The following is a 12,446-nucleotide window of genomic DNA, read 5'->3' as shown; positions in this document are numbered from 1 at the left end:
GTTAAATGTCTCAAGGTGCTATACAGCGTATTCGAACAAAATTTGACATCGAGCCACTTAGGGAGATATTGGGGCAGGTGATCAAAAGCTTGGTCAAAGAGGGAAGTTTTAAGAAGTGTCTTAAAAGGGAGGAAAGAGAGGTGGAAAAGTGGAGATGTTTATGGAGAGAATTCCAGAGCTAAGGGCCGAGGCAACTTAAGGTGTGGCTGCCAATGGTGGAGCAATCAAAATCGGGGATGCACAAAGGCCAGAATTGGAGAGGTGCAGAGGGCTCGGAGGATTGTGGGGCTGGAGGAGGTTACAGAGAGAGTGGGTGAGGCCATGGAAGGATTTGAATAAAAGGATGGCTCCATTCTTTGCCTCACTATGATTCATCTGCTTACTATTTAATTTGACTGAAACCACCAGGGGACTGAGACTTTCTTAACAAAGTGCAAGTTTGAGTCTCGCCTCTGGAGGCCCAAGGTAGAAAAAAACTTCCCTAATATTGATTGGGACTGCCTTAGTGCTAAGGGATCAAATGGGGAAGAATTTGTTAAGTGTGTCCAGGATAGTTTTCTGAAGCAGTATGTGGCTGGCCCGACTAGAGAAGGGACTACACTCGACCTCCTCTTAGGAAATGAGGCTGGGCCGGTGGTTGATGTGTCAGTGGGGGAGCACTTTGGGACCAGTGATCATAACTCTATTAGATTAGAGATTAGATTAGAGATACAGCACTGAAACAGGCCCTTCGGCCCACCGAGTCTGTGCCGAACATCAACCACCCATTTATACTAATCCTGCACTAATCCCATATTCCTACCAAACATCCCCACCTGTCCCTATATTTCCCTACCACCTACCTATACTAGTGACAATTTTTATAATGGCCAATTTACCTATCAACCTGCAAGTCTTTTGGCTTGTGGGAGGAAACCGGAGCACCCGGAGAAAACCCACGCAGACACAGGGAGAACTTGCAAACTCCACACAGGCAGTACCCGGAATCGAACCCGGGTCCCTGGAGCTGTGAGGCTGCGGTGCTAACCACTGCGCCACTGTGCCGCCCTATTAGTTTCAAGATAGTTATGGAAAAGGATAGGACTGGTCCTCAAGTTGAAGTCCTAAATTGGGGGAAGGCTAATTTCGATGGCATCAGACAGGAACTCTCAAAAGTTGATTGGGAGAGGCTGTTTACAGGTAAAGGGACGTCTGGCAAGTGGGAGGCTTTTAAAAGTGAGATAGGAAGAGTTCAGGGCCGGCATGTTCCTGTTAGATTGAAGGGCAAGGCTGGCAAGTTTAGGGAACCTTGGTTGACGAGGGATATTGAGGGTCTGGTCAGGACAAAGAAGGAGGCAAATGTCAGGTATAGGCAGCTGGGATCAAGCGAGTCCCTTGAGGAGTATAAGGGATGTAGGAGTACACTTAAGGAAATTAGGAGGGCGAAAAGGGACCATGAGATTTCCCTGGTAGATAAGATAAAGGAGAATCCTAAAAGATTCTATAAGTAAATTAAGAGTAAAAGGGTAGCTAGGGAGAGAGTAGGTCCCCTTAAGGATCAGTGTGGTAATCTATGTGTGGAGCCACGGGAAATGGGTGAGGTCTTAAATGAAAACTTCTCGTATGTATTTACTGTGGAGAAAGTCATGGAAGCGAATGAGTTCAAGGGAGGGAACAGCAATATCCTGGAGCATATCAGCATTACAAAGGAGGAGGTGTTGGAGGTTTTGAAGCGCATTAAGGTGGATAAATCCCCAGGGCCTGACCAGGTGTATCCTAGGATGCTATGGGAAGCAAGGGAGGAGATTACTGGGGTCCTGGCAGAGATTTTTGTATCATCGTTAGCCACGAGTGAGGTACCGGAAGACTGGAGGATAGCCAATGTTGTGCCTTTATTTAAGAAGGGCAGCAGGGATGAGCCAGGGAACTACAGGCTGGTGAGCCTTACATCAGTGGTGGGAAAGTTATTGGAAGGGATTCTGAGAGACAGGATTTATATGGATTTGGAAAGGCATGGTCTGATTAGGGATAGTCAGCATGACTTTGTGCATGGGAAATCATGTCTCACGAATTTGATAGAGTTTTTTGAGGAGGTGACCAAGAGAATTGACGAGGGCAGGGCGGTGGACGTTGTCTACATGGACTTTAGCAAGGCCTTTGACAAGGTCCCGCATGGTAGGCTGGTCCGGAAGGTTCGAACACATGGGATCCAGGGTGAGCTAGCCAATTGGATACAAAATTGGCTTGGTGATAGGAGGCAGAGGGTGGTAGTGGAGGGTTGTTTTTCAGATTGGAGGCCGGTGACCGGTGGTGTGCCGCAGGGATCGGTGCTGGGCCCTCTGTTGTTTGTCATATATATTAATGACTTGGATGAGAATGTAAGGGGCATGATTAGTAAGTTTGCAGATGACATCAAAATTGGTGGTATAGTGGACAGTGAAGAAGGTTGTCTAAGGTTACAACAGGATATAGATCAACTGGGAAAGTGGGCAAGGGATTGGCAAATGGAATTTAACGCAGACAAGTGTGAAGTAATGCATTTTGGGAAGTTAAACCAGGGTAGGACATATACAGTGAATGGCAGGGCCCTGGGGAGTGTTGTTGAGCAGAGAGACCTTGGGGTGCAAGTACATAGTTCCCAGAAAGTGGCAACACAGGTAGACAGGGTGGTGAAGAAAGCATATGGCATGCTTGCCTTCATCGGCCGAGGCATTGAGTACAAGAATTGGGACGTCATGTTACAGTTGTACATAACGTTGTTTAGGCCGCATTTGGAGTACTGTGTGCAGTTCTGGTCGCCGCACTACAGAAAAGATGTGATTAAGCTGGAGAGGGTGCAGAAAAGATTCACAAGGATGTTGCCTGGTTTGGAGAGCTTGAGTTATAAAGACAGATTGGATAGGCTAGGTCTGTTTTCCCTGGAGCGAAGGAGGCTGAGAGGGGACATGATAGAGGTATATAAAATTATGAGAGGCATTGATAGGGTAGATAGCCAGAGACTGTCTCCCATGGTAAGGGTGACTAAAACTAGAGAGCATAGATTTAAGGTGAGAGGGAGGAGGTTTAAAGGGGATCAAAGGGGTAAATTTAACACTTAAATCAACATTTAAGAGGCATCTGGACAGGTACTTGAATGAGCAAGGCATAGAGGGATATGGAATTAATGCAGGCAGGTGGGATTAGTATAGATAGGCATTATGGTCGGCATGGACGCGGTGGGCCGAAGGGCCTGTTTCTGTGCTGTACGACTCTATGACTCTATAAAATATTGAAAGATTATTGCACAGTTGCTTTTTGGGGTTGAACATTGCATGAGAGAAGAGTGCAGGCTTCAAAAAAAGAACCACACAAACCAAACCACACCAAGTGAATGCAAGACTCCTGATGGCCCAACTTCAGCAAATCCTTCCTTCTTAAGGTTTAGCAGAAGAAAATAAATTTTTAAGACTTTATTTTTGTCACTACTTTCTTTCCCTTTTGTCTATTCCTGCTGAAGCGGAACATGAAGAATTCCGAAATTCAACATGACAATAGAGTATAAGCAACCTCATATGGAAACATTGTGGTAATGCTGCTTACCTTGTGGTTTTGATACGCCTTTTGACCAGAATAGATTACCAAGTTAATTTTAATGGGCGCGATTTGGTTGACAATGTAAGTCTGAAGTCAGCTGATTTCTGGGAAATTCAAAAAATGCTGTAATTCCAACTATGTTCTCTGGTTAGAATTCGCAATTCAGCAAATATTTGCCTATCCTGAGATAGGTTCAGATGAAGAAAACCCTGGACCCTGGTTGGATTTTTCCACCCTGCCAAGCCGAACATTTTCCTTTTGTAGCATCTAGCTATTTCTTCAACAGTCTGAGCCACCCTTCCTTAGTAACTCATCCCATCCTATCTGTGCAGTAAAGTACCTTCTGCTGTCTGTCCTAAACTTGCCCTTCAAAACCCTTACGCCTCTTGTTCTGTCACCTCACTATATTTGGGTTTAATTTGCTATATCATGTTAAATGTGTCTCAACCATGGCTCTACCTCAGAGGATGTAGGTTCAAGTCCCAGTCTAGAAGTTGAGTACAAAATTCAGGCTGACAGTCCAGTGCAGTACTGGGGAAGTGCTGTCTTTTATATGAGATGTTAAACTGAGGCCGTGGATGCCCTGTTGCGTGGATATCAAAGATCTCATGGCACTATCTCGAAGAAAAGCAGGGGAGTTCGCCCTTGTGTCCTGGCCAATATTTATCACTCAATCAACATCACTTAAATAGATTATCTGGTCATGATCATATTGCTGTTTGTGGGAGCTTGCAATGTGCAAATTGTCTGCTGCGTTTCCCACATTATAACAGTGACTACACTTCAAAAGTACTTCATTGACTGTAAAGTGCTTTGGAAGGCCTGGTGGTCATGAAAGGTGCTATATAAATGTAGCTTTTTTATGTTTTTGCTTTAGGGGAGATCAAAACTAGGGGCCATCAATATAAGATAGTCACTAATAAATCGCATAAGGAATTCAGGAGAAACTTCTTTACCCAGAGAGTGGTTGAGACGAACAGCATAGATGCATTTCAGGTGAAGCTAGGTAAGTAGATGTGGGTGAAAGGAATGGAAGGATATAGGATTGTGATAGGATTAGATGAAGTAGGGTGGGAGGAAGCTCATGTGGAGCACAAATACTGGTATGGACCAGCTGGGCCGAATGGCCTGTTTCCATTCTGTAGATTCTATGTAATTCTATGTAAATATCTTATAAATCACCATGGAGTGCTGTTTGGATTGTTTCTGTATTGGCACTAGAAAGCCTTAATGTAACTAATCTTTCCTCACAGATTAGCCTACTAACATTAGCAATCAGTTGTGTTGCTCTCCTCTACACTAACTCTTATGTTATGTTGTGAAACATATCGTGTGGATGTCAGGCAAGGACAATAACACACTCCGCTGAGATGTCCCCACGGTTCACTAGCCCACTGATGCTCTAGTATGAGCTTACACTTACATAAAAATTGACCATTTGAGCAAGGTACAGGAGGGCACCGGCCCCAGGGGCACTATGTCCCAGCATGAGTCAATACATTCAGAAGAGAGGAGAGAATATTGTCTCTCAGAGCAGATATGGGCAAATCTGGCAGCCAATCCGCAATGTCCTATAGCAATGACATGAATGACCAGTTAGTGATGTTGATTGAGAGAGGTGGACATCCTGTTTTCCTTTGAATAGCGGCAGGAGATCTTCAGCATTCCCCTCAACAAGACCTTAATTTACAGTTTTATCCAAAAGATGGCAGTATGCAGAAAGTGTCGCAGGATTGGAGAGGAGCATCAGTCTAGATCAATTCTTGGACTTGATCCAGAGTTGAATGCCATCAGCAGAGCAACCCTAACACTAAATCACAATGTAAATTCAAACTGGATTTTCTTGCATTATCCATCAACATTAATACTATAACAAATAGTGTGAAACTCCAGGGATCAGGGAGCGTGGAGAGAGGCCAGATATCCCAGTGTGAGGGGGATGGGGTGGAATTTGGGGCAGAACCAAGATCTGATGGGTTTCTATCCTGCCCAAACAGAACAAGGAATTGCTTTTGATGAGTCTTGGAGAAGTCCAGAGCTACCTTGAGAATTCCACCCAAAACATCCCCGTCAGGCCCAAAGGAGCAGCCACCAGCTGAATTCCATTGCTACTCCGGAAGGAGCAGCTAAAGTGGCCGAGGCAGAGGTAATCCACACCCAGCTCATTTGGCTCCTTTAAGAGCTGAGGAAGAACTTTGTTTGTTTTGACCCAAATAGGAGCTCAGGCTCCCCCTAGTGGGGCAGCTTTGAATTCTATTGGCATTTCAGGATGGGTAACATACCCAATTATATGAATGATACCCTCCCACACTGTACCCACCCGCCCCCACTGTCCCAGGGTTTTGTACAGGGTTTGTGTTATTCTCCACTGGCGTGTGGGACTTCCACTCCACTGCACTTCTGTTGGCGCAGATGGGATCCTGAATTGTCCCTCCAGTTTCAAGTGTCGCACAGTCACAGATGCGGAGAGATAGTTAGCCGGTGATTTGCAATGAACAGAGAAATTTTCCTCCAGTTATCAAAAGTATCTCATTGACACAGAAGTCAAAATGTAAATAACTGTAACTGACCTTACAATCACATTTAAAGATACAAAAGTCAGCCACTTCATCCTGGCTTCTGACCTGCAGCCTGGCAAGCAGTTAAACTCTGAGTGACCTCACCCAGTGTTTACTTACCAACAATTACTTTTTTCGGGCCTTAAAGGGAACACGGACGCACTTAAGCACTAGCACAAAATTGTTCCCCCCTATCTTTGTAACCTACAGCCCTACAACCCTCCGAGATCTCTGCACTCCTCTAATTCTGGCCTCTTGTGCATCCCCAATTTTAATCACTGCACCATCAGTGGCCAATTACACTTGTGAATCTATGCTTTACCTTTTTGTGGCACGGCTCAAGCAACAACTTGCATTTACATAGTGCCTGTAATGTTCCAAGGGGCTTCACAAAGTCATGAGAGAAGCAGACTATCAATCACCCCTCCGTATCTCTGTAATATCCTCCAGTCCTAAAACTCCCCAATTCTGGCCTCTTGCGCATCCCCGATTTTAGTCGCTCCACCATTGGTGGCTGTGCCTTCAGCTGCCTGGGCCCTAAGCTCTGGAATTCTCACCATAAACATCGCCACATCTCTACCTCTCTCCTCCTCCTTTAAGATGCTCCTTAAAACCTAACTCTCTGAGCAAGCTTTGGTCACCTGTCCTAATACCTCCTTATGTGGCTCGGTGTCAAAGTTTGTTTGACCAACACTCTTGTGAAACAGCTTAGGACATTTTACTATGTTAAAGGTGCTATATAAGTACAAGTTGTTGCTGTTGTTGTTGTTGTATAACACTTCTGTCCTTTTAAAACACTGTGCCCTCCAACATACGACGAGAAATACCAGGGAGCTCTGCTAGTGTATCCCAATAATCTTGACAATTTCGATGACAGACAATTCGGCATGCAAGGATTTTGAACATCATCCATGCTGTAAAATTCATTATTAACAGTTGTAAAGTCCTGACTTTGAGTTTCCTGGACAACCAAAGAATATAAAGTAGGTAACGCAGGGCCCGGAGATGGCTGGAATGAGGGGGTAGTGTCATCTTTCTATGGCATTACATTGAAATTACAGGGCAGAAACAGGCTCCTTGGGCCAACCAATCCATGGTTATGCTCCATTTGAGTAGCACCCTAATCCCATGTGCCTGCCGTGTTACCACATCCCTTTATCCTTTTTACTTACCTAACTATCTAACAGTTGAGAAGATGTTTTTACTTCCAGGGGATCCAAAACTTGGGGCCATCAATGTAAGATAGTCACTAATAATTCCAGAAAGGAATTCAAGAAAAACCTCTTTACCCAGAGAGGGATGAGAGTGTGGAACTTGCACCAACAGGGAGTGGTTGAGGCGAGTAGCGTAGATACATTTAAGAGGAAGCTAGATAAGCACATGAGGGAGAGGAGAATAGAAGGATGTGCTGATAGGATGGGAGGAGGCTTGTGTGGAGCCGAAACACTGGTATGGGCCAGATGTAGCTGAATGATCTGTTTCTGTGCTGTACGTTCGACTTCATTCTATGAATCTCCCACTTCTGTAATCTTTTTTGTCATTAACTTTCATCTCCCAGCTTCCCTCCATACCCAGTTTTCAACATCCACTCCTAAGACCAGAACACCACAACCCAGTGCATATCTGTCCACACCCTATGTCCACACATTTACTTTCCAGCACAACAGCAATAGCAACGAGCATAGTTGATTGGTTGCTTCCCTTTGCCTGGCAGTAGTGCATCCAATTCCATGGCCATTAAGCACATAAGAAATAGGAGCAGGAGTAAACCATACGGCCCTTTGAGCCTGCTCCGCCATTGAGTAAGATCATGGCTGATCTTTGACCTCAACTCCACTTTCTCGCCCTATCATTGCTTCCCTTAGTGCCCAAAAGTGGCACAGTGGTTAGCACCGCAGCCTCACAGCTCCAGCGACCCGGGTTCAATTCTGGTTACTGGCTGTGTGGAGTTTGCAAGTTCTCCCTGTAACCGCATGGGTTTCCGCTGGGTGCTCCAGTTTCCTCCCGCAGTCAAAGACTTGCAGGTTGATAGGTAAATTGGCCATTGTAATTTGCCCCTGGTATAGGTAGGTGGTCGGGGAATTGTGGGGATGTGGTAGGAATATGGGATTAATGTAGGATTAGTATGAATGGGTGGTTGATGGTTGGCACAGACTCGGTGGGCCGAAGGGCCTGTTTCAGTGCTGTATCTCTAAAATTTTAAAAAATCTATCAATCTCAGTCTTGAATATACTCAATGACTGAGCATCCACAGCTCTCTGGGGTAGAGAATTCCAAAGATTCACAACCCTCTGAGTGAAGAAATTTCACCTCATCTCAGTCTGAAATAACCGACCCCTTTAGCCTGGCACAAGGATTGATCCCAGTTCAGAACACAATGGGTGGTGTACCAGGAACTCTAATCAATTCTATTAGCGTTTCAGTACCTGTTGACAGGCATTAAGATGCAAAACAGGATTTTGGGTGAGGAACTGCAATAAATTATGATTAACAATTAAAATTACTGCAGGCTACTAAAACCAATAAGACTGACAGCCTGTAATGAAGTCCCAGCTTACATTAAATAATGTGTCAGTTAGTGACTTTATTTAGCATCTTAAAACAAGAAACTGTCAGCCTACATTAAGAGTGTGTTGCATGCATTGAATTTATATGAGGTAAACTGGTGAGAGGATTTAATCCAAAGAGACAAATCACGTATGCAGACGTGGAATGGTAGGTCCACTCTTGTCGGAATGTTCGACTCTATCTATTTATGTGTAACATTATTTCATGTTGCTTAAACAAAGGGCCCTGCAACCTCAGCTAATTCATAGCAACAACAACTTGCATTTAGATAGCAGCTTTAACATCATAAACTAACCCAAGGTGCTTCACAGGAGTTTTATGAAAACAAAATTTGACACCGAGCCATGTAAGCAGATAACAGGGCAGGCGAACAAAATCTTGGTAAAAGAGATAGGGTTTAAGAAGTGGCTTAAAGGAGGTAAGAGAGGTAGAGAGGTTTAGGGAGGAAATTCCAGAGCTTAGAGCAGAGGCAGCTGAAGGCATGGCCGCCAATGGTGGAGTGATGAAAATCAGGGATGCATAAGAGGCCAGAATTGGAGCAAGTCAGAGATCACGGAGGGTTGGTGCGCTGGAGGAGGTTACAGAGATAGGGAAGGGTAAGTCCATGGAGGCTTTTCAAACTCAAACCAATAATAGTATCCTCTGTGTTGTGCTCACTGAGTTTCCTGGATCAGTGTAGACTAGGATTTGAACTTGGAAAGTCCTGCCTGTATTGTGACACCAAGCAGCATCTCTACTCATTAACTCATTGGGGGAACTTATCTTCGTAGCAAATATTGATTATTTTTCTGTATTTCTCTATTCAAAATAACCTCTCAAATTGTTAACATGTTAGAATCTTTGTACAGAATGTACAACAGAGGAACAGGCTATTCAACCTAATAGGTTTATGTTTCACATGAACCACCCTACTTCATCTAACCCTCTCTCCCTCTAGATTTGGTCTACCCTACAAGTGGAAACATCTTCTCTACGTCTACCCTATCAAAACCTCTCTTAATTTTAAAGACCTCTATCAGTTCACCCCTTTGTCTTCTCTTTTCTGGAGAAAAGAATCTCAGCCTGTCATCTATTCCTGATAATTATAACCTCTCAATTCGCGTATCATCATTTTTCTGAACCTTCTCCGGTGCCTCTCTGTCCTTTTTGTAATATGCAGACCAGAACTGTGCTCTTTTCATTAGACGTGGGCCAATCACGGTTTTTATACAAGATGTTTAACATAACTTCTCTGCTTTTCAATCCTATTTCTTTAGAAATGAATTCCACTGAAACTCAAATTATGAGTTTGTACATCCTGTGGTACTTTAAAACATAAACACATCAACCACATACTGTCATGAACACACACACACACACTGACCTCTCAATGTGTTAACACACATACACTTCAACTTCACAGTGCGTTAACCAATTCACTCAAATAATATTCTGTAAACTCTTACCGAACAGCATTGTAATCCTGATTTTGTTATTCTGGTTGCTCTGTTGAATTAGCTGGATAATTGCAGTTTAACAGCCTGTTTAATGTTTTATTTAAAGTTTTGCTTACTAAATTAAGCATGTAAAAAGTGCTACATTATTGCTAAAAGCGATTAATAATGTATCTCAATTTTTCTTGACAATGGACTAAGTGTAACAATGTGATAGAAATGTAACAAATTTGTACATAATAAATATTTTATTCAGTAAAACAACTTGTCCAATTTTCCCTCCAAGTTCGCAATGTATAAATTATCTAAGAGTCAAATTTTATAACTGACAAATTTGGATCAACCATATATGAGGAATTAAAGAGCACTGCCCTTTAATTTGCTTGCAGAGATTTAAGTATCAACAGTGACTCCGTGGGTTGACTCTCAGCTCTGAGTCAGAAGGTTGTGGATTCAAGTCCAACTCCACAGAATTGAGTGCATAATCCAGACTGACACTCCCAATGCAGTACGATGGGAGTGCTGCACTGTTGGAGGTGCTGTCTTTCAGATGAGGTGTTACAAGTGAAGACCCTGTTTGTTCTGTCAAATAGACATATAAGGTTCAAGATGAGCAGGAGAGCTGTCTATGGTGTTAGGGTTATCCCTCAACTGACATCAATGAAACAGATTAGCTGGTCTTTTATCAAATCGGCATTTGTGTGAAAAACTGACTGCATTATGAGGTGGTGAAAGGTGCTATACAATTTTTTTTCTTTCTTTATGATGGGCTAAACTCTATATAAAAGAAAGCCTGGATATTTGTTTTCTTAATCTTAAATATTTTAAGCTTTGTTTTGTTAGCTGACCAACCAGGGCAGCAGCATTGGAATTACCCTCTGTGTGATTGGGCTAAGGCCCAGGATCTGATGGCCTGTCTCTAGTGGGAAGTGTGGAAGCTTTTTAGATTTAGAGATACAGCACTGAAACAGGCCCTTCCCTTCGGCCCACCGAGTCTGTGCTGACCATTAACCACCCATTTATACTAATCCTACACTAATCCCACATTCCTACAACATCCCCACCTGTCCCTATATTCCCCTACCACCTACCTCTACTAGGGGCAATTTATAATGGCCAATTTACCTATCAACTGCGAGTCTTTTGGCTGTGGGAGGAAACCGGAGCACCCGGCGAAAACTCACGCAGACACAGGGAGAACTTGCAAACTCCACACAGGCAGTACCCAGAATTGAACCCAGGTCGCTGGAGCTGTGAGGCTGCGGTGCTAACCACTGCGCCACTGTAAGGACTGGATCATAGACAGCTTTAAAGCTCTGCTATATCTAATAACCTGCCTACACTCTGGGGTTGCGGGGTTCTGAGGGCAGGGGGTAGTGGTTGGTGGAGGAGGAGCGCGAGGGTGCCATTTTAACCCAGCCCACTCCCCCAGGGTGGGGGGTTCAGTCTGCTGCCCCACCTGATTCTATGCCCATTGACATCAATGCAGGGCAAAATCAGGTTACAATTCACCCATCCCCCCCACATTATCTAGATACACATGTGAGGTGGCACTGAGGGGTTATGGGGGTGAGTGCAATTGGTGCTCTCTCTAAAATATGTGGCAGAGAGTCTGTAGAACCAGGTTCCATCCCAGTTTCCAACCCCTGTCCAGGTGTTCCACTGGGATTCTGCCTTAGCCCCAATGGCACCATGCCTCAGCATGCGTTAACACCTAGAGGAGAGAATATTGCCACAGAGGGTGGTGAGTGCCTGGAACTTGCTGCCGGGGGAGGTGGTGGAAGCAGGTACAATAGCGACGTTTAAGAGGCATCTTGACAAATACATGAATAGGATGGGAATAGAGGGATACGGTCCCCGGAAGTGCAGAAGGTTTTAGTTTAGGCAGGCATCAAGATCGGCGCAGGCTTGGAGGGCCGAATGGCCTGTTCCTGTGCTGTACTGTTCTTCGTTCTTTGTTCAGTGCAGTAACTAGACAAATCTAGCAGCCATTCTGCAACATCCTACAGCAATAACATGAATGACCAGTTAGTGATATTGGTTGAGGGAGGAGTGTTGTCCAGAATCTTGCTGGAACATCCTGTTCTTTGAATAGTGTTAAGGCAGCTTTAGCATCCACCTCAAAAAGGAACCTTGGGATCCTTACCTTCTTTACGTTCTGTAGTCACCAGTCTGCATCGCTTTTGGGTTCTATTTGCCATTTTCTTTTCAAATTCCCCTCCTTTTAAGAAATCCAAGGCAATGCAATTGTTTTTAGCCAAGGTACAAGTGGTTAGCACCGCAGCCTCACAGCTCCAGCGACCTGGGCTCAATTCTGGGTACTGTCTGGGAGGAG

The sequence above is a fragment of the Heterodontus francisci genome, chromosome 38, assembly GCF_036365525.1.
Source record: "Heterodontus francisci isolate sHetFra1 chromosome 38, sHetFra1.hap1, whole genome shotgun sequence".
In the NCBI taxonomy this organism is placed as follows: domain Eukaryota; kingdom Metazoa; phylum Chordata; class Chondrichthyes; order Heterodontiformes; family Heterodontidae; genus Heterodontus; species Heterodontus francisci.
This window is presented reverse-complemented; position numbering follows the sequence as displayed.